The 22,620-nt window shown below is 41.3% G+C and overlaps 1 protein-coding gene across 1 annotated transcript in view; it reads right to left on the bottom strand.

Annotated features, from left to right (window-relative positions):
* The window catches only part of LOC118771755 (forkhead box protein P2-like), a 115,873-nt gene extending 98,919 nt beyond the window's left edge, over window positions 1-16,954 (bottom strand). The window contains exons 1-3 of the mRNA XM_036519771.1: window positions 16,732-16,954; window positions 2,246-2,304; window positions 142-213 (exon numbers count right to left, since the gene is read on the bottom strand). The gene's annotated coding sequence lies outside the window, so the exon portion shown is untranslated. The remainder of the gene's footprint in view (window positions 1-141; window positions 214-2,245; window positions 2,305-16,731) is intronic.
* Window positions 16,955-22,620: the final 5,666 nt, after the last annotated feature.

The following is a 22,620-nucleotide window of genomic DNA, read 5'->3' on the forward strand; positions in this document are numbered from 1 at the left end:
TTTGCTTATTCTGACAGCCACAGTGAAATCACGCAGGGCAGCGCAAGCCTGCAGATCGGTGAGCTGAGAGAGGCCTGCGGGTGAGGTTTCCAGGCCCAGAACCACAGCATGAAGAGGGAGCAGTTTAAGGGCTACACTTACCGCCGTGACTAAGCTTCAGAGTGCGCGTGGCGTGTGCGTGCTCAGCCTGCCGCTGCTGTTTCACATCGCATCCTGCAAGAAGGACAATGAGAACAATGGCTCAGCTCTCAAGGGGTTTCGCTTCAATGGAGGACGACACAGGGTGGTAGACATTAGGCTACTGCCAGGACGCTCAGGAACTCCAAGGCTCCGGTCTGATCTTCATTACTCTGTCTTAGCGAGATCACTTCCCCTTCGTAGTGACACCATACTGTGGCACAGCAGCGAAAACTATCACCACTACAGCTACTCATCTTAACCACCATTACCAACACTTCAGCTTGGAAAATCATATTATGTCCTGTGTGAAACAGGCTATTGCAATATTCCAGTCTATAAAAAAATCAAACTCTTCAGTCCAAACACCTGGTTCTTTCCGTAATCAGCCGTGCTTAGGTTATATTCAAATCTGCAATTGCCTTCCTTGATTAGTTCGTGCTTCTAAAACAGCCTGGATTAATCAATAAACCTTTTACCCCAAAATACATGCTTTCCAATGTTTTATTGGCAGCCACCCCAAACAACCAAACACATTCTCTCTCTCTCTGTCACGATCTTCCAGCACATAAAAATTAAAAGGACTTCTTGACCTAAACAGTCAGTGAAGATTCTTCCAGAAGGAGCAGGAGATATACCTACTACATAACAGCTGAGTGAAGAGAACTTTAGCAACTATGAGAGTCACCGCCAGGGGCACCCACTGAGCCCCAATGGGGCTGGGTCATTCAGCCATGCTGGTTTCACACACTGGTCCACAGTTAAGGATGACTGAGCTGAGATCGGCAGGAGAGAAGCCAGCCGTTGCTTGCCGCTCACTCAGAACTGATGGCTATTCAGTCTGACACCCGACCTCTGACCTTTGACCTCCAAGTCACAGGGGTGAATGTGAGCATTGTTGACAAGATGCCGCAGGCTTGATGTACCGTAAAACTTCCAATAACAGCCAAGTCTCCAATAAACACAGGCCTCTTAAAATCGCCGGTATGGGCGACCCTTTCAGTGAAATAAACGCCGGCCTCAAATAAACGCCGGGGAAAATTATATTTATTTTTCATGACTATGAAACGAAAGAGCAGTGGGTTAAAATGCTTACAGTAGTCCTATTTATTTTTTGTGGCTAAAAAAAACAAAATAACACTGGTTTTGAAAAGGTAGCCCTATTGTTTCCAGACTAATTTTAACATCACGGCATAGCATTGACAGCTGAAATGTTAAATGAAATTTGGTTTTTGTAAATTAAATCGTTTTGCAAGCATAATTTTAGCCAGCATGTTTCCTATGTTCCTTTTGTTGGGGATGCTTTAGGCCTATTAATTACTTTGCAGTGCAAACAAATATATATATATTTTTTACATTAGGCTAAATGAGGTTGTGTTAGTGAATTCAATTTGCCTTATGCATGTTCATCTATTCACAAATTAGATTAAACATAAACAAACAAAACAAGCTGTCTTTCAGATCATGGTAGCCTAAATTCACAGTGATACTGCTATTCTTACAGACTGTGCTCTCCCATCATAGGTTGCAATGACAATGTTTAACTTACTTTATTAGTGATTCCTGTTTGAGCTGCTACCAAAGAGCCCTGTATAATGTTTGTTAAGTAGCCTACTTGGGGAAAAAAACATGGTGAATTTTCCTGGTCAGTTCAGCTACCAATAACTTGCAGAAGCCTGAGGGCTTTGGGTTAAATAAACGCAGGTCTCTTATTATCGCAGAGTCTCCAATAAACGCTGGTTAAGTTAAGTAATTAAAGCAAATAAAGTTTATTGGAACTTTTGCGCTATCTAAAGACACTGTGTTAGTGTGTCAACATACGGTCATGCTCAAAAATCAAATTTAAAACATTCCCATCATTTACCCAAAATAATGTTAAACTCTGCAGCTTTATACGAACCAAAGTCCTCATATGTTGAGGCAGTCACATGGTCGCATTACTACAGAAAAAATGATAAGGTGCCAAAGCCATGAACACATGGCATTAAGCTGAATATGACCGTGCATTCCCCAATCATCCCCGAACGCACCATACAGACTGCATTAACGGCAGCCAAAGCACACTTACCCTGAAGACAGAAACTGGTGGCAGAAAGTCCCTCTGAAACTGGGAGTTCCAAAAACGATCTATACATGAAAAAGAAATGATTTGAGAAGGAAATCAACATTTGGTTGAAAACATTTCCGGCAAATACACAAGAGGGGCAAGAGGGACACAAACATGTTTCAGTAATTTGACTGGTCTCCCATGTTGGAACCCATTGGCCGGACAGCCATATTCTGTGGCCTTGTTAAGACAGTCTGCTATAATTCATTAAAGACAGACTGTAGGAAAAATACTGATTCATGATGACCTGGCATTGGACCATTGACCACACATCTTTTTATCCATCTCGGATGAGTCATTTTTTGATAGAACAAAGTCCTCTTTCACTTACCTTCACCCTGAAAAAAGTCTGCAGAAGATGGTTTCCATACACTGAAATGTTGCCGCTACAAAGGGGTTGCGTTTTAGGCATTGAACAGTTGTGGTCAAAAAATTTAATTATGTCTACAGCTGCAAAAAAGCTTAGGCTAATCATATTAGCATAAAGATGCTGTATATTTAATAGGCTTTTATTGCTTCACTGCTCAGTCTTATCTCAGTCTATATCAGAGCACAGGATTACACCCAAGGTGCAATAAAGCTCCACAGCCTCACAATGGCGTAAACATTACCATAAATCACAGGTCGTTTATACGCACCGATGCAAAGCACTGTTGTTTTAATGGTTATTAATTCACAATTACCAGTTGCAGAAAATCACCCCCAAGGAAATAAAACAACACAAAGCCGTGATGTGCTTAAGAGTTCACTTGTGCGCAATATCCTCCTTCCACAGGAATTCAGGCATCTGCCTCCAGATTTGCTCATCTCTCAGATGTGTCATCAACACTGTGAGTATTAGCCAGTGACTGTGGCCACGTTTCCCCATCCAACCCTCCTGTGACACGAGAAAATCTAGAACACAAGGAAACGCTGGCAACTGGCCTGGATGTTCCAGAGATCCCCTCAGTTCCACAATCCAAATGACCCCGACAGGCAACCGACAACTGCTGGATCCTGTGGAATGTGCTCTCTGAACTGTAGAATAAAGCCTTCAGCCCGCAGCGCATGACTGCAAAAAAAAAAAAAAAAAACTGCCAAATGCAATTATTTTACCGTTTGGATTCATGGAAGTGTTGTGCAGATTTCTGCCCGGACTTCCAACATTTACAGAACATAAAACAATACACAACTAACCACTTTCCCTCACCAGAACTAAAGCGAGAATGTGTTTCTGCTGTTAAAACCAGTTCAAAGGAAACACCACACTGCCAATTTAGACTAACTGAATTACATATTCTGTTAGGTCTACAAACAGAACCATTTTCAGTTTATAGGTATGCCTGCTGACTTCACCTAAATGCTAAAAGATAAGTATAATCAGAGTTAGATCAGTACTTGAAATCTACATATGCTACTATAAAGTGTTATTTGTAGTGTAATGAGAAACACGTTGCAAATTTCCAAAGCCAGTGTTTACTAATCTATTTCTCACACCTCACTGCCCCAGAGATGAAATCCAGGTTGTGTTATGATAGCTTCAAATTCATCAGCAATCATACAGTTTTATTATTCTAATTACATAAAAATGAACAAGCTGTTGACAATGCTGATGTAAGAAACCTGTCAGCAACTGCAACACGTCCATCATGACACATCCTGAGCAATATGGACACATATGATCCTTTGAGAGATGATGCAGGAAACCACGGTAATCACAACTGCACAGAGTCAGCGCAAGACGCTTGTTGTATCAGCATTTATGTCCCCTAAAAGGGAAATATATCCATTTTATCATTATTAGCAGCTATGTCAATGACAAAAAGGGGGGACAAAACGCTACCTAAAAACAGGTAGCCTAAACACCTAAAAGGACTACTGCACCATGTAAAATTAAAATCACTGGTAAAAATCGCTGTTATAAATATGAAATAATAACAAAATATTGATAAATCATTAAACATGAATCCTCACTAATAAGTTCATGGTTACATTTTATTCAGTTTGGAACAGAGTACAGTAAAGAATGATTCAACATTTAGCCTTGTCCACATCAACCAATATCCATTTAAAAGTCTATAGAAACCAAATAAAAGCAGAACCTGGAATAAACAATTCTTCTAATTGACCATTCAGAACAGACAAGGGAAACTGGCAGCTCTGTCCCGGATTCCTGAATGGCTGGCCTTAGAAAATGACTTTTAACTCTTATTTCCACCTTCAATGTGCTGGGCCCTCAGAGCCCACCTCCACTGCAGCCTGCAAGGCTGTTCAGATGAAAGGAAACACCTTCGCAACAAGCCGAATAAAACGCACTGCCATTCAGCATGCCACTCAGGGTGTCAGGGTGTTGCTGAAAGTCTAAAGGGGCAAATGTCTTATCTGTGTTAGCTGAGCAATTCACCCTGAACAAAGGTGGTCTTCAGACTCACTCTATTCACGGCCGGCCGTGTAATTATCCCGAGGTTCGCAGCCTCGACGCCAGCGCTTTCAGACGGTTTAAGACCTATCGCAACACACGCGCCCCACGTAAGGAGCAACGCTAAATCGGCGGCAGATAAATTAGTGAAGAATGCAATAAAAGACACAATGAGGGAACTTTATCCTCGCAACCTCAGGCTCGCTGCTAAATGAGATTTCTTTGAAATGCAGATGAGGGGAACGAGATTAGCGAGTTTTAGCTGCTGTCAACATCATAACAAAACACAAATACGATTGTTGGGCAGCCTTATCTGCCTGCTTCCATCTGCTGCCTGGTTATTTACCTCCCGTGATTTACAATGCAGATCTAAATAAGACACACTGAGAAGGGCTTAGCAGCACAATGGTGTCTTAAGCTTTACATGGAGGTGTTTGAAACTGAAGCCCTGAGAACGCCGCCATCAAAGGCGTATATCTCTAATGAACCCGCGTATCAGGGAGGGTTTGGTGTTTAATGCTGTCATGTAAAGGAAGAGCCACACAGCAGACATGGCCGAGGACGCGCGTGCCTGCCCGCTCCGGTTGGCTAAGAACAACCTGCCGAAGGGAAGCTACTGCCGAGACGATTAAGCCCTGACGCCAAACTATCGCCTGGGTGCCAGCACGCACACCGGCCGCCTAAACCAGCAGCCTAAACCAGCCGGGAAATAAAGACAGAAACGTGGTGAGAGGGAGTACAGGTGAACATGCACTCGGTCTTCTCTGAGAGATCACAGCCTTCACATGGGGAAAGTTAGACAGCACGTGAATACACAGAATACAGTATAAGTATTATATATCACGAGCCCAATAACCAATAATGAAACACTTCTGTTTTGGAATACTAACATCCTAAATAGAATCCTTAATTCGGCAGCCTTCAGTTCCACAGAATGACTAGCGGCACCCTTGCAGCTGAACAGAGAAAGCCAGTGAAAATGCTCTGATTGGTCCAGCAGGGCCACGAATTTGGACGGGGGTTTGGGGGAGGGACGTGCCGCAGGGGGGGGCCTCCAGACGACGAGGTGACCCGCGTGTGGCACCCGCTCTCTCACTGCAAGGCCACGCTGCAGATGGCGACAGAGGCGCGTGGTCCCTGCTCTCTCTGGCCTGGGAACGCGGAGCCGCTTCCAGGCTTTCAGAGCTGCGGGCAGCGTTCCAGCGACGGCGTCACCCTGCGTGTGCGCGGGCTACGCGCCAAGTGCATCCGCCGCCACGGGGAGCACCGCCTTCCCCCCGCTTAATCAAATGACAAAACAACACAACCACGTGTGCAAAAACAGGTGTCGGAACAGGTTTCATTCCTCTTGACCCAAACCGTGTTTGGAAGGGGGGGGGAATAGTAATTAAAAAACAACAAAAAAAAGTTTATCAGCAACAGCTGGCCTGGGGTATAGGGACCTCTCAGATATGCACCATCTGTGCTGCTGGTTGCCAGAAGTGACAATCTGAATTAAAAAGCACTCATCAAATCTCATAAAAATAAACCATTGTATCGCCGTGCCCATATGCCACCGCTGTTTATCTCCAGAGTAGCCGTATTAGAGCCAAAGCCTCCTGACCCCCCATTACTCTGGGGCCCTCGTGAAATAATTACCTCCATCAATCCCTTCATTCGGTGCCACGTCTCCACTGCGTTTCGGCTCTCCTCGCGCGGCTTGCGTTTGATTCCATCATCCCGAGCCGCAGCGGGAGAGAGGCCGCGGTCGGCTCAGGCACCGTGCGGATGCCGTTATACGTGCGGGCATTGCTGTCAGAAACAAAATACAACAAACAGCTTTTGTGGACGCTAATGCCGAAGGTACGGGAGGATCAAGTACGAAATTGCGGCATTAAAGGCACTGAGCAGATGGGAGTCGGAAGGTCAAGGATACCAGGGCCAGAGTTTACCGCCAACAAGAGAAGCGATTCGGTTCATGTTCCAGCGCGGAGCCTCGGCCAGCGCCTCATATAAAAGCCAGGTCTTTTCTCTTCAGCGCATTCTTCTCCCTTTCAATGCAGCTGCACAGCGTTTTCAAATGACAGGCGCCCAGCAATTAGTCTCCTTTCATGGCTTTCTGCAGCTCCAATGAATTGAACTTCCAGTTTCTTGGTACCAGAAATTTCTGTCTGTCAAGTTGACAAACAGGGTATGAAATGATACCGCATGCAAAACATCGTGCAAGGGATCAAGCTACACGTAAGTTGTTTTCAAAATATTCAAAGAAATTTTTAATAAAAAATTACATCTCATTTTTATGTATGATGTTCTGAATATATTCAAGTTAAGAGTTTCACAAAAACATAACGTATGTTTGAACGTTTAAAGCTACGGCTCACTCATCCTCATTTAAAAGTGAACCTCAGCTGAAGAAGCCCCTCCTGTCCTACAGGGTGCGCTCTCTTGGCACCTATGAGTTGCTCGGATGATTGCAGGGAGATGCGTTTATCCTCCATTTGGTGGGTACTCCACTGAACAAAGCACTGCGGGACTTGTCGTGTGAAAGATCATCGTGGTTGGTGTGTTGTTCCCAAAGTTAAGGGCGTAGAGGATGCCGTGGTGACAGCCTGATACACGACAGGCCTTTCCTAAACTTAAAGGTAAATACATGCATTTCTGGCAAATCCCATGTTGCCTCCCGAATGAGAAATGGGACCGCTTTGTCCTCTGATGCCCACCTGTTTTCAAAGACAGGCACTTCCTGTCCTCATCTGGAGGGGTGAGATGGAAGGGGGGAGAGGGTTCCTGAGAGCTGCCAGCAGACGGCAGAGCCATCTGCCCCGAGCCCCCGGCCCAATGCTCTTTCTGCAGCCTCATGCGCCTGTCAAAGGATGTTACTATCACAAACCCCGGCCCCTCTCAATGGCTTTCTCTACCGCGGATCAAACAAGCAGCCCCTTTTCCCCGCATTCTGAAATTTATCACACTCCCCTTCCCCTGGTGAAATAGTGGTGGATATTTGAACTTAAATATTTCAGATGAATTCACCCTAACCCTAACCCAAATAACACTATCATTTGTAGCAGTTGTAGAAATGCGCAAGGTCAAATAACAATAATTAACGAATCCCATGAGCAGCCATGTATGATATCTAACCTAAATCTTATTTTAATCAACTTCACAAACGCATAAAACTGCTGCAGCACACCCACGTCAGACATTTTGGTGAAGAGTTACAGTTTATTCATTTCCTTTTCTTTCTTTACGTGCAAACAATGACCCCTTAACTGTGGTGGGATCAAACCCAAAAAAATGACAATGGTGACACGTTTTGCAACGTCGGGTAAAAATTTAAAAAAAGAATTTCAGGTGACACTTCTAGTCCCCCATGCCTTTGAGTGATGGTGCAAATAAAAAGAGATCGCTCTGATATCATATAATGCAACACTGCAGTTGCCTTCAAAATATGGAAATACCTCAAAATCCTCTGAAGGTCATGTTCATACATTACACAGGGCATTAAATGTCCACAAAAACGAGGCACACTGACAAAGACCCATAAAATGGAATATTGTTCCTGAAGCCCAAGAATTTCAAGCCAAATTAATTTGCATGAAAGGCATATATATTTTTATCTTAAATAAATTTAGCAGGATTTCCACCATCTCTTCAAATTGGATATTCACTTGTTACATTTCTTGTCTCTCAGTGGAGTGTAATTTAACAGACTTAAAATATGTTTATTAAAAGGACAGAGTGGAGGGAAAGCTCTCTCTCTCTCGTGTCATCATCCCAGAGGCTGTGTAAGATGACAGTCAGGTCACGCAGCGGACCTCTCTGCGAGTGAACTGCTGGAGCACTTTCTCGGGCTCGTATTTAAGTGGGCTTCAAAATCACTTTCTTCTGTGGTTCGTCAAGTGGAACTATGGTCTCTTCAAATAAGCGAATCCCTTCAGAGACGCCATGCGAGTTTGATACGCCAGAACACAAGCATTGATATTTCAGTTTCATTTTGTCAAAATGAAGGCTGGGCTGTATGTTGGGGAATAATATAAGTCCACCCAAAATTGATTTCAAATGAGGAATAACAGGTTTCAAGGCCAGCGCAGGACTGTCGCATATCTGAATGTGCATGGTTTGTACAATACTTCTTACACACCGTAACTGATTCAGAGTACAAATAATGAAATATATATTACAAAGATGGCCATTTTGGTAATTTAATATGGTTTTGCATGCATCCTCTTGTTTGCATGTTTACTACCCTGAAATATTTTCCAATGCAGCACAGAGAGGCAGCAGTTTAAGCAGTGATAGCAACATTGTCCTTTGGTTTTCACTGTGTGATGGAACATCAGTACGCTGTATGCTGTATGCATCACAACAGCAGCCAATTCTATAACATTTCTGTACAATGTCAAGCCCAATTCAGCTACAGAAACTACCAGGTGCAGTAAGTGAGTTACTTCAAAATACTGTATTAGTTAAGTTACAAGCAAGGACTCTACGGCTCCTATTACAACGATTAGGCAACTGTTAAGCCACAACATACATTCATCCCACCTTTTTGTCCTGATTTGTTTTTGACCATTGTGAACCCAGATCACGGACAGATGGCCCTCATTACAGGGTGGAGGTTGTGTAACACACGCATTGGATCGTTACAGGGAGGGGCCTCTGTAACACACGCATAGGGCATTACAGGGAGGGGGTTCTGTAACATATGTAGGTGGGCATTACAGGGAGGGGGCTCTGTAACACACGCAGGTAGGCATTACAGGGAGGGGGCTCTGTAACACACGCATGGGGCATTACAGGGAGGAGGTTCTGTAACACATGTAGGTGGGCATTACAGGGAAGGGGCTCTGTAACACACGCAGGTAGGCATTACAGGGAGGGGCCTCTGTAACACACGCATAGGGCATTACAGGGAGGGGCTTCTGTAACACACGCATGGGGTGTTACAGGGAAGGGGCTCTGTAACACACACACAGGGGCGTTACAGAGAGGGGGCTCTGTAACACACACACAGGGGCGTTACAGAGAGGGGGCTCTGTAACACACACACAGGGGCGTTACAGAGAGGAGGCTCTGTAACACACACACACAGGGGCGTTACAGAGAGGAGACACACGCATGGCCCTTGTTACGCGGGGGTCTGTAATACGTGGCTGAGCAGGAAAGTGCTTGCGCCTCTTAGCTCCACAGGCCTCCCCTCTTCCCGCTGATGTGGGTCATTGTTTACAGCACACAGTCATCCGCCAGCGATTCTGGAGCAAAGCGATATTGACCTTGCCGTTCCCAACAAATGACACTTAATCTGTACTGTGTGGAGGGATCCCTGAGACTGCTGTGCTCCTCTGCCTCATCTTTCACTGGGACTGAAGTGAAAAAGGGCCGTTCTTAAAACACCATGAAAACCCTCACAAAAGCAAACACTGGCACATAGACATTTTGCATATACATTCATGGATATTTTAAAAAGTACAGTCTGCTTTGATGAGTTTAACCTTACAATGTTTTGCTACCTGGAATGAATCAAGTTTGCCTGAAAATGATTGATGGCTCTGCTTTTAAGTACAGCATGTACTTTCTCTGTACTTGCTTAGTATCAGAGTACAGAGCACTGCAATAAGCATTCTTAATCTCAATTTATTTAATATCAATCTTTCACCTCTCTCTACTTGTTAGCCACCCAAATGCTAATTTTGACCATGTTTTACTGGTTTGGTTTGCATTCTGTTAATATTGAATGAATATCAATATTAAACACATTAGAAGCTAACCACAGCCAAAAGGCAAAATAACCTTATACGTTTGTCCTGTTGTTGGGTAAAAACACAGCCCCAGGAAAATTTATAGCGATAATAGAGATCACACAACATTTTCTAGAGGGGTAACTTTGGAACAATTTTAAGAATTCAGACTCATGCCACAGGTGAGAAAATCTGACAATGTATTTTGAGTGAATATGATGAGTACTGATTGCCATTGTTAGATAATTACATTAGCATGAATGCAGATTAAATATAAAGCTCCTACTAAATACCACTGGTTGGATGAAATGCCATTTGGAGCAGCCTTACGAGGCACATCATCTTTGAGGTGTCATTCAAAAAAAAAAATCAACATCTCAATCCTCATCTTCCATGGCTTCATTTCACTATTCTACTCATCTGATTTTTCAGGTAATGTACTAATCCCACTTTCATGCTACGTGAGGATTACATTTCAATGCATAAACAGCATAATCCCAAGAAAACAAAAATATTTTTTACAGAGATCAAGGTTCTTTTGTAGAATTGCGCATGTTGCCCTAGTACCACCTTCAAGCATTTAATGAAGTGTAAATGGTAAGATTAAACCCTCTATAAATACCTTGCATGGATCCTTGCACAGGCTTCTTACACTCTGTCACAGCGGAGCTGTATGTTGAACTTTCTGTCATGCAATTTCTAGCCTGAACCTTTGCAATTAGCTTACCATATGAGAAATAAAACACAAAAGATTAACAAACAAAACCATGTAAAAGTAGCAAACAAGTAAATGAGATGCGACAGGAGGTTACAGTGACTTTTCAATACAATATAATGAGTGTCCGTGTTAACTATGCAAGCATTTCTTGTAATGTCTACAGGTTCAAATTTCTATTTTTACGCACAAACATTGAACAAACAATGTCAATGCCATTATTTATGCTGTAAATTAAAGACATTTCAAACTCATTTCACTACAGTATTAGATATTCCGCAAGTTAACTACATTTCCCTAGGAGCAATGACCGCTGGGACCCAAGAGCAAAGTTAAAATTTAGTTGTGTGTTCATTCTCAGCCATTTAGTAACATTTGCAATCATGTGTTAATTTCAACAGAATATTATGCCTCAAACAAAACATAGCAAGAGTGGAGTGAATACCAACAAATGCCTGTTATCACACACTGTACCTCTCACATTGCCTAATCTCATCTCCTTCTTCTTGTCTTAAATTAGTCAGGCAGGAAGCTGTACAAACATCCCCTTTAGATCAGTGGTGGCACTGCTGTACCCCAAACACCCAACAGCCCACTCTACAGATCCACTGCCTGTGATAGACAGGGTTCATTTCAGCTGGGATCTAACCAGCTTCCACTCAAAGCGTGGGAGAAGTTCAAAAGTGATTTAGAAGGGACGCTGGAATAATTATTGTCACCCAGCAAGACAATCTGGTCAGTAATGTCCACGGGTAATACTTTTTGATCTGGTTGTCAGCATGTGTGCTCACTGTGCTGGGGTATCTACAGACACCGTGTCAGCTAATTAGTCGTCATGTGTTGTTTGGATAAGTGTCAATCAATATGTAGGTCATTCCCCTCCATTTTACCCAGCGAATCAGCAAACGGTGCGTCCCATCGATATCAAAAAGTCAGATGCGACACAAAACATTTATTCCATTTTGGAACGTCTGATTCGATTTGAAAATGAGAATTCCTTTCCCAACGGCCAATCCTGCAATTTTCACTAAAAGCCACATCCAGATAAACATAAACGAGCTTCATAAAAGCAAATTATCCAGACGTTACCCACTGCTTCGCTTGTGTTTTTGTGTTAAGGGGAAGTGGAGAGAATCATTCTGGGGTTTGTAAGACCCTGACGGCCTGAAGTAGGAGACAAAAAAAAAAACACAAAAAGGGTTTCAAACAAGCTTCTGTTCTTAGATACAAAAAGAGCTTTTCAAAATGGATATTACCTAGAACAGAGGAACATTATATTACACTTTGCATTTCAGTGAGGCTACCCATACAGACCACCACACACCAAACCAACAGCTGCTGACAGGCCAGGGGTGACAATTCCTGATTAATAATGTCACTGCAGGATCTTCATTCTCTGTTTCCACATGAAGAACTAAACAATCAGAACATTACTAAGGGTGAGGGAGAATCAGCTGCCCTTCTCCACAATCTGAGGTAATAAAAGAGTGATACGTTTTGGAGAGGGGCTGTCCACTCACTGTCCACTTGCTTGTGTACACCACAGATTGAATGGTGTGAGTGGGGAGGTCAAAGTGGCACACAAGACTCTACCTTTTCCAGTTCATCTGGTAAAGAGGTCCGTCTAAGCTTGCAAACCAGAGGAGAGCTCCACCTCGCTCGTGCTTGGATTTGATCTTTGACATACATTGCCTACAAACACCAAGTTCCTTTGATTGATTTTTTTAAAAGGACTCACACTCAAGGCTTCCCTCGTGTCTTAATAGCGATGACAGATCTGGCTGTAATACTTCTGCTACAACGTTAACTGCAAGCAGAATCTCAGATGGTCTTTAGTCACACCCACCTGTCCTCTGATTGGCTTATCATTAAAGATAATTTGCCAACTGCCAACCGACATTCTACTCGATCGCATATTCCCTTCAGAGAGATGGCTCCAAACCACTTCTGTCCCCGACCAGGCTGTATGGCAGACCGGACAGATTTTCTTGGCCAGTTGGCTGTCCCCCTCCTGACTCCGTCCTTACCGGCCTTTAAATTCCAAACTTTTAATATATTTCCACTTGTTACTGGTATTATACGTTCACCTTCAGCATATTACAACCACATGCATTGGACAGTGAGCTCCACATGCACACATCCTCACTGATAAACTAACACAGAGCAATAAAACAAGGCTCCCATTTAATCTTTATTCCATCAGCACACTGCACTCTTTCAATGCCTGTCGCACTCGAAGCTGTGCAAACACACCTGACAGTCCCTCCGTCACCTCCAAACCCCACCCAGTGTGCTTCCCAGGACAAAAATCACAGCAACACATTTTTTTTAAAAAAAAAGAAAGAAAAAAAAACACAACAGCAAGTGAAGATTAGGAATGAGGACAAAGGTGTCCCTGAAAGTCTGAGCCCTCCATATTTACAACGCACTGAAGCACACAAATCACCATTACGCCAATGCGGATAATTGAAGTGCAGGAGACTCTTAAGCATGTAATACAGTCTTTTATCAAAAGAAGTCAATCTGTCCTGGCCTGACAGCTAACAGCATATGATCCGGTAAACAAATACTTTCACACAGTACAAAAGTGCCAGCAAAGGTCAAAACTGTCAACACAAATTCCACTCTCGCCGGGAGAGGAGAAAAAAAAACTGTTGATCACCTCTGGTTGCCTTAACTAGCATGGAGGTTGTCATGGAAACATTTCTATGAAGTTCACAGTGATAAAAACAGCAACATTTCCAGTTTAATTGCTATTAGGCTTAGCGCCGCAGTTTATCCACGATAGAAGCTTGTGCTTCAGAACACAGGCGGACAGCATGGAGCACAGTGTTTTGACATATAAGACTATGGTACACCAACTTTTGTGGTTTTTTTTTCCAGTTTTTCTTCTAAAATACTGAACCACCTTCACCGAGGAGGCAATCTATTTTATAAAAAAAAAGGCAATGGGGGATGGGTTATTGCAGGAAAAAATAAAGGAAAAGGGAATCTGAAGCACACTGGAGATAAAAGAACCAGCAGTTTCACCAGAGGGGCTGGCAAGCACAGAGTCTGCACCAGGAAAACCACAGGCCCCAGTCAAACACTGCAACTCTCATCAAACACAAAGACACACGCACATATTTTGGATGTGATCAATACAATCTCCAGGTTAAGGAAACTGGCACACACCCAGCACATGCACCATACACATATCACTCTGATTCGGAGTGAGACACAACCACACGTCCTTGGATTCTAATAGGAACTTTCAAAACATAAGCAATGTTCAGGTGTGGATTTACCAGACGCTAGCTATCTCACAGCTTTCGTGATGAAATGAAGTTTTCTAACAGACATACAAAATGATCATAATGAATATAATTTCTCCAAACACTCGTTATATAACACTAATCAGAGCAGCAATCACTAGCAACATTCTAATATCAATGAATATGACAGGTAGTCATTTGTTCATTTGTCAAAATCAAGTAGCTAACTGCGGTGGTGCGATCTGAAACATACCAAAGTGAGTGAAATTAAGTTTTATGATCAAAAGCACCTGGTCAGGACTCGCCTGAGCCAACAGAGATAAAGCCTGAAATTATTTGGCCCATTTTAAATCTCTCTTTAATGTGGGTGACAAATGGTGTTTTAATGCTGTACTGAACTTTGATCTATTAATGTGAGGTGTGATTAAATGCTGATCAACACTTTCAGATGACTAACATGGAAAACCCTGCAAATCACCTAATGTAATACCAAATTTTATTACTGGTCATTTTAAGCAGAGACCTGATCGCTGATCATAAAACTGGGGCACCAGCTCAAATCTCACAAAGTGTAAAAAGCCACCCTTTCAGTTACAGTCCTCATGAAAACAGAAATGGGAGAAAGTGGTACAAAAGGATGTATACTATTAGTGTATACTCCTATGCAAACTGTTATCCATGTTATTTACACACTACTTTGTTAACTGAGTTAACAAAAACATTTATCAATATATGTTCTTTAATGACACCAATAACATGAAAATTGAGCAGTGGTAAAAATGCTCATGCTCATAATAATACAAATAATGACAATAAAGACACTATTGTTACCAGTCAGTGAAACCACTGCTATTTGTTTATAATCACTATAATGTCAGAATAAAACAATCACCTTGAAATTAAAATACCAAGGCAATAATTCAACGTGCCCACTATTTAAATGTTGATGGGTTCAGTCAACGCTGTTAAATGCACTAGTCTTATTGCAATAATGGGCTATCAATCCGTCAACCACACAGCGATATTTAAACAAACACTGATATGTAACCAGTATAAACACATTTCTTATACTTTTATTTTCTTCGCAACATTAGTATCTCAATTTTTTCTGGATAAGCAATGGATCGTCAACCTAAATTAACTCCTTATACTAATTTAGCCAAATGTTTGTAAACCTTGCTTTTCAACAACGTAGAAGTAATCCACATGAAAAAGTAACCGAAGCGTAGGATACTGTACTAATATTTCAGACGCATTTCTTTCAAAAACGTATTTTAAGCACGCTAATGCTCCCGATCGCTCTAATTTTCGCTCCATATTAATAAATTCTTCATATGAAATTTCACTACAGATTAAAATCTACTCTTAAATCACGTCACACTCACATACGTTGGGAGCGTTTATTTTTCGAACTGCATTTAAAAACTGTCAGTTTAGAACTATAAATAATGACAGTCCGCGTTCTTTTATTTCTTTCTCTAACGTAAGCAAATAAAGGACTGGAAGTGTTACTACTAATTTGGTAGCTAATCTGACTTTACAGAATATCGTAAAACATTTCCAACTACCTTCATTTTAAACACTATATTTAAAATGTTGTGTCTAGGTGACAACTGGATTTTGCAACCTGTGTTCATTTCGGTTTCAAAAATGGTATCTATCTAACTAGTCATTTCAAAATCGGACTTTACTTTTCTGGTTAACTGTACCAGTTGGTTGTGTTGCTTACAGTTCACGGAGTCTCCACCAAGTACAGATCGATGTTAAGTCGACGTGTTTTCCAATGCAATATATTTCATTACAGCCTAGGTAGCTGCGCTAAAGAAAAACGATTTTGGTCATATGCGTGGCTATCTAGCCATCTAGTCCTGATATTTGTATGTGTAGGATATCGATAACATATACTGTTAACAAAATTAAACAAAACATGACAGATGAATACGTTTTGTTTCATTTCAGTATCATCGTCGTACTGGTAACTAATCAAAACGTTGCTTGCTAGCTCGATCTCACAAGGAGAAAGTGCTGCAAGCATCTAAATTTAACAAAGCAGCTGTGTGGCTTTCTACCTATCGCCTTCACAAGAAAAGAGCGCTGACCAAGAATGCATTCTCAAAACTTATCAACATACAACCGACGATCCCAAAAATAAGTACAACATAACGCCGATTGCTAGCCGGTAACCGATCCAAAACTAAGGGCTAAATGTCGTGCGCATTACGCCAGTGCATTGCAAGGTAGATCGCATTTCAAATAAAAAAACTACCCAAGAAACTGAAGTTTGATCGCAGGAGAGAAACGTATCAATAACGAGGAAAAAGTGAAAGTCAGAAACGGGGGAATGACCCGAATTGCACACTTACCAAAAAAGCCAGGCTTATTTCCTTATTAAAAATGAGAGTCACTATGCAGAAAGAAGTTGTGGCGACTTCCTGCGTTGGGAAAGCTCCACACGTGAGAGCGTGCTATAATCATAAAATAGAAAATGAACAACAAGCCGAAGAATAAATAACAACTGCGATATTCCTCCGCTCGCGCTGGACTCGGGAGATGCACGCGCTGTCTCGTGCTCCCTTCTTGAACCACCTCTGCTGTTATTATTAATGCAAACGGGAAAAATACACTAAGTCCTGTTATGTTCCTCTCGCACGACTGTCAGCAAGAGGATGTAGCATGTTTTTGCGTTTGGATGCCACACATCAAAACGTATTCGGCGAAGTATTTGGCACTAGCTTATTAGAATGCAGCCCCAGGGGAGGCACTCTGGCGGAGTTGGACATTGTTATTTTTTGGAGTAGCGAGACCCGAGGTGACGTCACGTCCACCTGCTATGTAAACAAAAAGTCCTGCGGAGTTGGTTGTTTGTCATTTTTTCCGCACACAAAAATGATAAGTCAGAGGTTGTCCTCATGGTTAAGGGGTGTGATGTGCACCGGAGGCGCTTTTCCGAGCCGAAATAAAAATCGGTTCTTTGTCAAGATGACACTGTAAAGAGGACCAGATAAAAACAACTTTTACCAGTCTAAATTGTCTAAACTCAGAATACACGGGATACCTATGCATGTTCTAAGGACTGGGTCCGGTCAGGATTTCTGCACAAAAAAAGAAAACAGCAGAAACAGATCTTTACCGAAAATTTACCCACGCGAAATTGTCTACCATAGTGTGGGCATATGGATTGAATGCCATAGGTTAAAGTCACCTCGTATAATAAATGATGTACATAAAATCCAATTGTGGACCTTTTCCCAAAGTAACACCGTGTGCTGAATTATGTCGACTTCGTTTTTGTCAGAAATAAATAAACCTAAAATAGACGTTCCTCAAATATGTTACCACCAAAAAGATGCAGAATAAAAGAAAATGGAAGTTGTATCATGGCATAAACCATTTCCTTCTAGTAGCCTATATGTAACAAGTTTTGAAAGGGGAAAAACATCTAAAAAAATAAATAATTGTGATTACCAGCCGTGGTTTATTTTACCCAAATATTGTGCAAAGAATGAACTAATATACCTACGGAGTTTAAATAACATCTATTGTCCCTCAGATTGTGCGTGGAATGTACATTCGGATTCATGACATGGATTGATAGACGCAATGCGTTGTAGGTGAAAGCCTGCGACAAAACCAAAAATCCGTACTTAATTAGAGTATGACCCAGGTGCCCAGACTGTTTCTCATAAAACACACTCCGTATAAAACGGGCTGGGGTTCAGAGCGAGAGAAGTTTTGATGTAACTGCGCAGCCTTAGCAGAGTCCTCTGTGCGTAAAAAGTACCGAATGCTGAGCGTCGACGTGAACTTCACTACTTGTATAAAACAATACAGGGGCGGAAAACTCAAAACTAATTTCGTATGTAGTCAGTATCCAATAATTGCATTTCCAATAGATTTAAATCTCCAATCGAGTTTGAAGTAGAATATCCTCAGTGTTAGAACCTAGATCTTGTTAAACGCATACTATCCCCAACAGCATACCGTACAATAACTACACAGTAAAGACAACACAAAGGACCAATTATAAAAACCTTAGCAGAGGTTTAAACGGCGAGTTGAGATCACTAGATTACCGAACTGTTAAAACTGGAACGGATGGATATACTCCAAATCTTCAATTTCCTTCAAAAACTCTAATACAGTTGTGAAATTCCATTATGTTTTTTTACGCACGTATCTGGTTTTGCCACACAAAATGGTACCAATTCGCGAACGTGAATTAAGTATAGGAGCGTTAGCACTATTTCCCCTGCCGTCGACCAAAATAGCCTTGTTTGGTTCAGAGGGTGAAAGTTCACAGGAAGTACACACTTTTTAGTGGGTGCTATATATTTTTTTCTCCTACCCTGGCATTAACCACTGAAGTGTAATTAATGTATTTAAAGTAGCTCAACAAAACGTGTTTTAAAATCTGCATTTTCGTTTACAGCAAAATATTGTAAAAGCAATGTAAGAATTAAAGCATGCATATGGGAACAATGGATGGGATGGACTGAAAGGAATTGCCTGTTAGCTTAGGTAAAATCGAACATCTGTAGCCTATAGCCTATATCTTTTAATTTTTATTTTAAGCATTGACTGAGATAGTTTTGATAGGTTTTAAAGATGTTCATTTTTTCTATTGTTGACTTTGTGCGTGACATGAGGTCGTAAGATCAGGTGAGAAATTAGATCAATCGGTGCAAGGTAGCTTACATTATTTCAAGAATACTGTGCCTTAGTATTATCCGGCCACAATTAATATATTTCAGGTATTGTGTGTATGAAGTGTTGTAGCCTACTCTTAAATTGTGAATTGTTGGAAGTAAAAGTGGCGCTAATTATGCATATTAATCTGTCTAAAATTCGGGTTTTTAACAATCCGACAAACGCAAAAGAACGCTTATAACATTTATAAATTAGACCAAATGAACGTTTTCATTTTATATATTAAGAAGCGCTGAAGTATGACTATTTAACTAAATTGTAACTTTGCATTCCGTCATAGTCTGGTTTAAGCAAAGCAGAAATCAGGAACCCAATAACTGAAAAAATAATAAGCGGTGGGTAACTCGAAAAATGACATGGTTCATTGTGAAAAATAATGGGATTATACTGCCATCTTGTGACTTTATTTTGCATTTCGTTTCCATTTTAATAGTCTGTTTAATTTGCGATTGTGGATCCAGTCGGTGACGCTTGGAACCCATTTTAGCCATGACATACTTCTTTTTCGTGTAAATAATTTGTGTTTCCGTAAAATACTCTCATTCACAAAGAACGAATGATGCAAAGCTTATGAGGGAGTGACTTGCGTTTTTAAATGGAAATGAAACTCCAAACGAATACCCTACAAATTAGCATGTTTACAGTTGGGCAACCATATGTGTAGGCCTATTCGGACGTATACATTTTACTAAAGGAACAAAACAAAAACAAATAAATGTGTAAATAAATGCACTGATGCTAAGACATGCATGTTTCAATGTGAATGGTTTTCCATCTTAAAAGTTGTTTTAGAATTCCAAGATTTAGAAGTGCAGGTGCAGATCAAGTGCGTGATTTCTTCTCAGTGCGCTGTAGCACAGATATCGTAAACTTGTTTTGCGCTCACATTTGAGTTGTGTTCTTCTCAGTAGTTTAGTGAGAACATAAAATATAATCCGCAATGAAATAATCTCCATGTAGCTACGATGAAAATGTTGCCCAGTGTTGCATTTCAGAACGTGAAGGCTGTGCCATAAAAGACAGGCAAACAGCGCGTGAGCTTCTGTGCCTAAAGTCTGGAGTTTTTGTGCAACTGACATCTAAATCACAATATACCAAACGCGTCCTTACGTAGCAGTTCAATAAAAGTTAGAGACTGTGGGTGACACACAAGTAAGTAATCAAATGAAATGTAGTCTATGTGTAATGGGTTATTTTCCTTTGCATTCAGAAAGACAGAAAAGAACGCATTACGTGATCCTTCCAAAAGTTATATACATGTGCTGCCTCATGATTTTAGGAAGACTCTTCCATGGTGACCAGAGGGCTGGGTGGAGCACATCCATGCCACTCCCGGGGCAGATACAGCGCATCAGGCGTGCCTGTCTACACTGCCGGTCTCAGCACGCTGGCCTCATTTAGCTGTCTGATCCCCTTGCTGACAAACCGGGCACCGCCCAGTCCTGCTTTCACCCTCATCCTCCCAGTTTTAATGATGGCTGCCAGGCAGAGCTGTCACTAGTCAATCTCTGAGGTACGGTACTGGTCGCCCTCCTGCAGGTGTTGTGTGAGAGATCACCATGTAAATCAAGGTTCGGCTTGCAGTGCAACGGCTGCCCGTCCTGCACAGGTGCCCCTACCTGGGAGCAGGACAGAGCATGCTCACCTTTAGCCCTCTGGTGACCTGTTTAACACAGAGAGCGCAGACAATGTGCTGTGGGTGTGCGGAGACGATGGGCTCCACAGCAGCCTTTGCACTGGGTCTATGGCATTGCATGCCTCTGAAATCCCTTCTGACTGAACTGAATACAGAGACTGCAGGTGTGCAGAAACGTGCATCAATGCAAATAAGGCTTTATGTTTACACATTTTGAAGATACTGAAAATACTAAATATATATCATGTATAATGTCTCAGATTGAATCATTGTGGTGATCATTATTGATATCATAGAGAAATGTTCATACGTAATTTTACATGTCGTTTCTATGTTCTTTTTAATTAAAGAAAAAAATACACACAATGTCTTACTATTCACCTTAGCACATGCAAAACATGTACACTTGCAGTCACAGTTGTACAAAGCCGATTCTCACATTCTCAGGTGGGCAAAAGGAATCAATGAAAACAGATTTTCTAGATTAAATCAGTAAATCTCTGCCGTTCATTCTCAACAGGTTTTCACTCAAGATAATGAAGTCAGACAAGATTCAATGCCTTTGCAAATTGTAGATCCATGATTAATAATACAATCACATAAAAGAAGAATTGCATTTATGTACACTTTAACATAAAAATAAACCAAGAAAACATTTATGGCACAACATCAAACATATGTGTGCATTTTAGTAAGTAATTATGCACTTTATGTAAGATATTCCTCACTGAGGCAGCATCATGTCTGTTTCTTTTTCAATAAATCATATGGTTCCAGTGCTATTAGTAGGTTGTTAAGCACAAAAATTGTACATTGGCTGAAGGAAATAATTATATAAGTCCAAAATTTGATGGAAGTAATTTAGAGGGGTTCATTTACTATTTCTCATTATTTGGCCATTTTAATGGCATTGTCGAAATGTGCATGTCAAATAGAAAAAATTAACATTGTAATTACAATATTATCACATATTTTGTACAGAATGCCGCTGCTTTTCAAAGTTCTCCAGTTTCATTCATAATTGAAGTGCCACAAAGTACTCAGATTGCAACAAGGGTTTTGTAAGAGGTTATTCAAATTGTATTTTTATGCTTCTTGGGCAGAGCTGTTCACACCACAAAAACAAATGTATGTATTACAAGCAAGTAATATTTATTGAACCATTTTGAGTATTCTTAAGAAGAAATGTTTTACCACAATGTCATATTTTAAAATGAAGTGAAACCCCATGTTAATGTCGAGAGGTAATTCGATGTAATTCTAAGCGTCTGTAAATATCTAAAATGTACACAGCACGAAGAAACAGAATTTTGATCCCAGCGCATTCTCGATTGTATTCGTTATTACAATTTCATTTACAATTTGGATATATAGTGCCACCTGCTGGATCATGTTAGCGCTGAGGAATTTTGAGGATACATTTATTACGCGCTACATTGTTGCCTTCTGTCCGCTCTCCTGTCCACAAGCCACACGACGTTACTTTTTGAAATTAATGAATTGCACATGTTTTACAGTACTCTCAAATTATTTTCGGTATTTATGAGCTCTAATCAAATATGGATATGTGTAAATCTAAATAAATCGAAATGCAACATGCCCCAACGTTCACTGCTATCCGTAACTGATAACACAGTCTCATTCAACAAATGTGAGCCCTGATCCTGTGTTACAAACTCTTTTGTGCATGCACAAAAAGAAGGCATTGTCATCTGACTAAGAAAAAATAGGCGTTTTACTCACAGAAGTGCTTAACTGGAGTTGTGCCTGTTGAACTGATGCGATAGTGCGCAGACAAGGGAAATTCTTTTTTCTCACCACTAGATGGCGCTGAAAGACCACTTTTAAGCGGCGGGGTATCCTGACGTTATTTTGTTTGTGAGCTGCAGTCTTGAAAGTCATAACATAC

Source organism: Megalops cyprinoides, chromosome 25 (genome assembly GCF_013368585.1).
Source record: "Megalops cyprinoides isolate fMegCyp1 chromosome 25, fMegCyp1.pri, whole genome shotgun sequence".
Lineage (NCBI taxonomy): Eukaryota > Metazoa > Chordata > Actinopteri > Elopiformes > Megalopidae > Megalops > Megalops cyprinoides.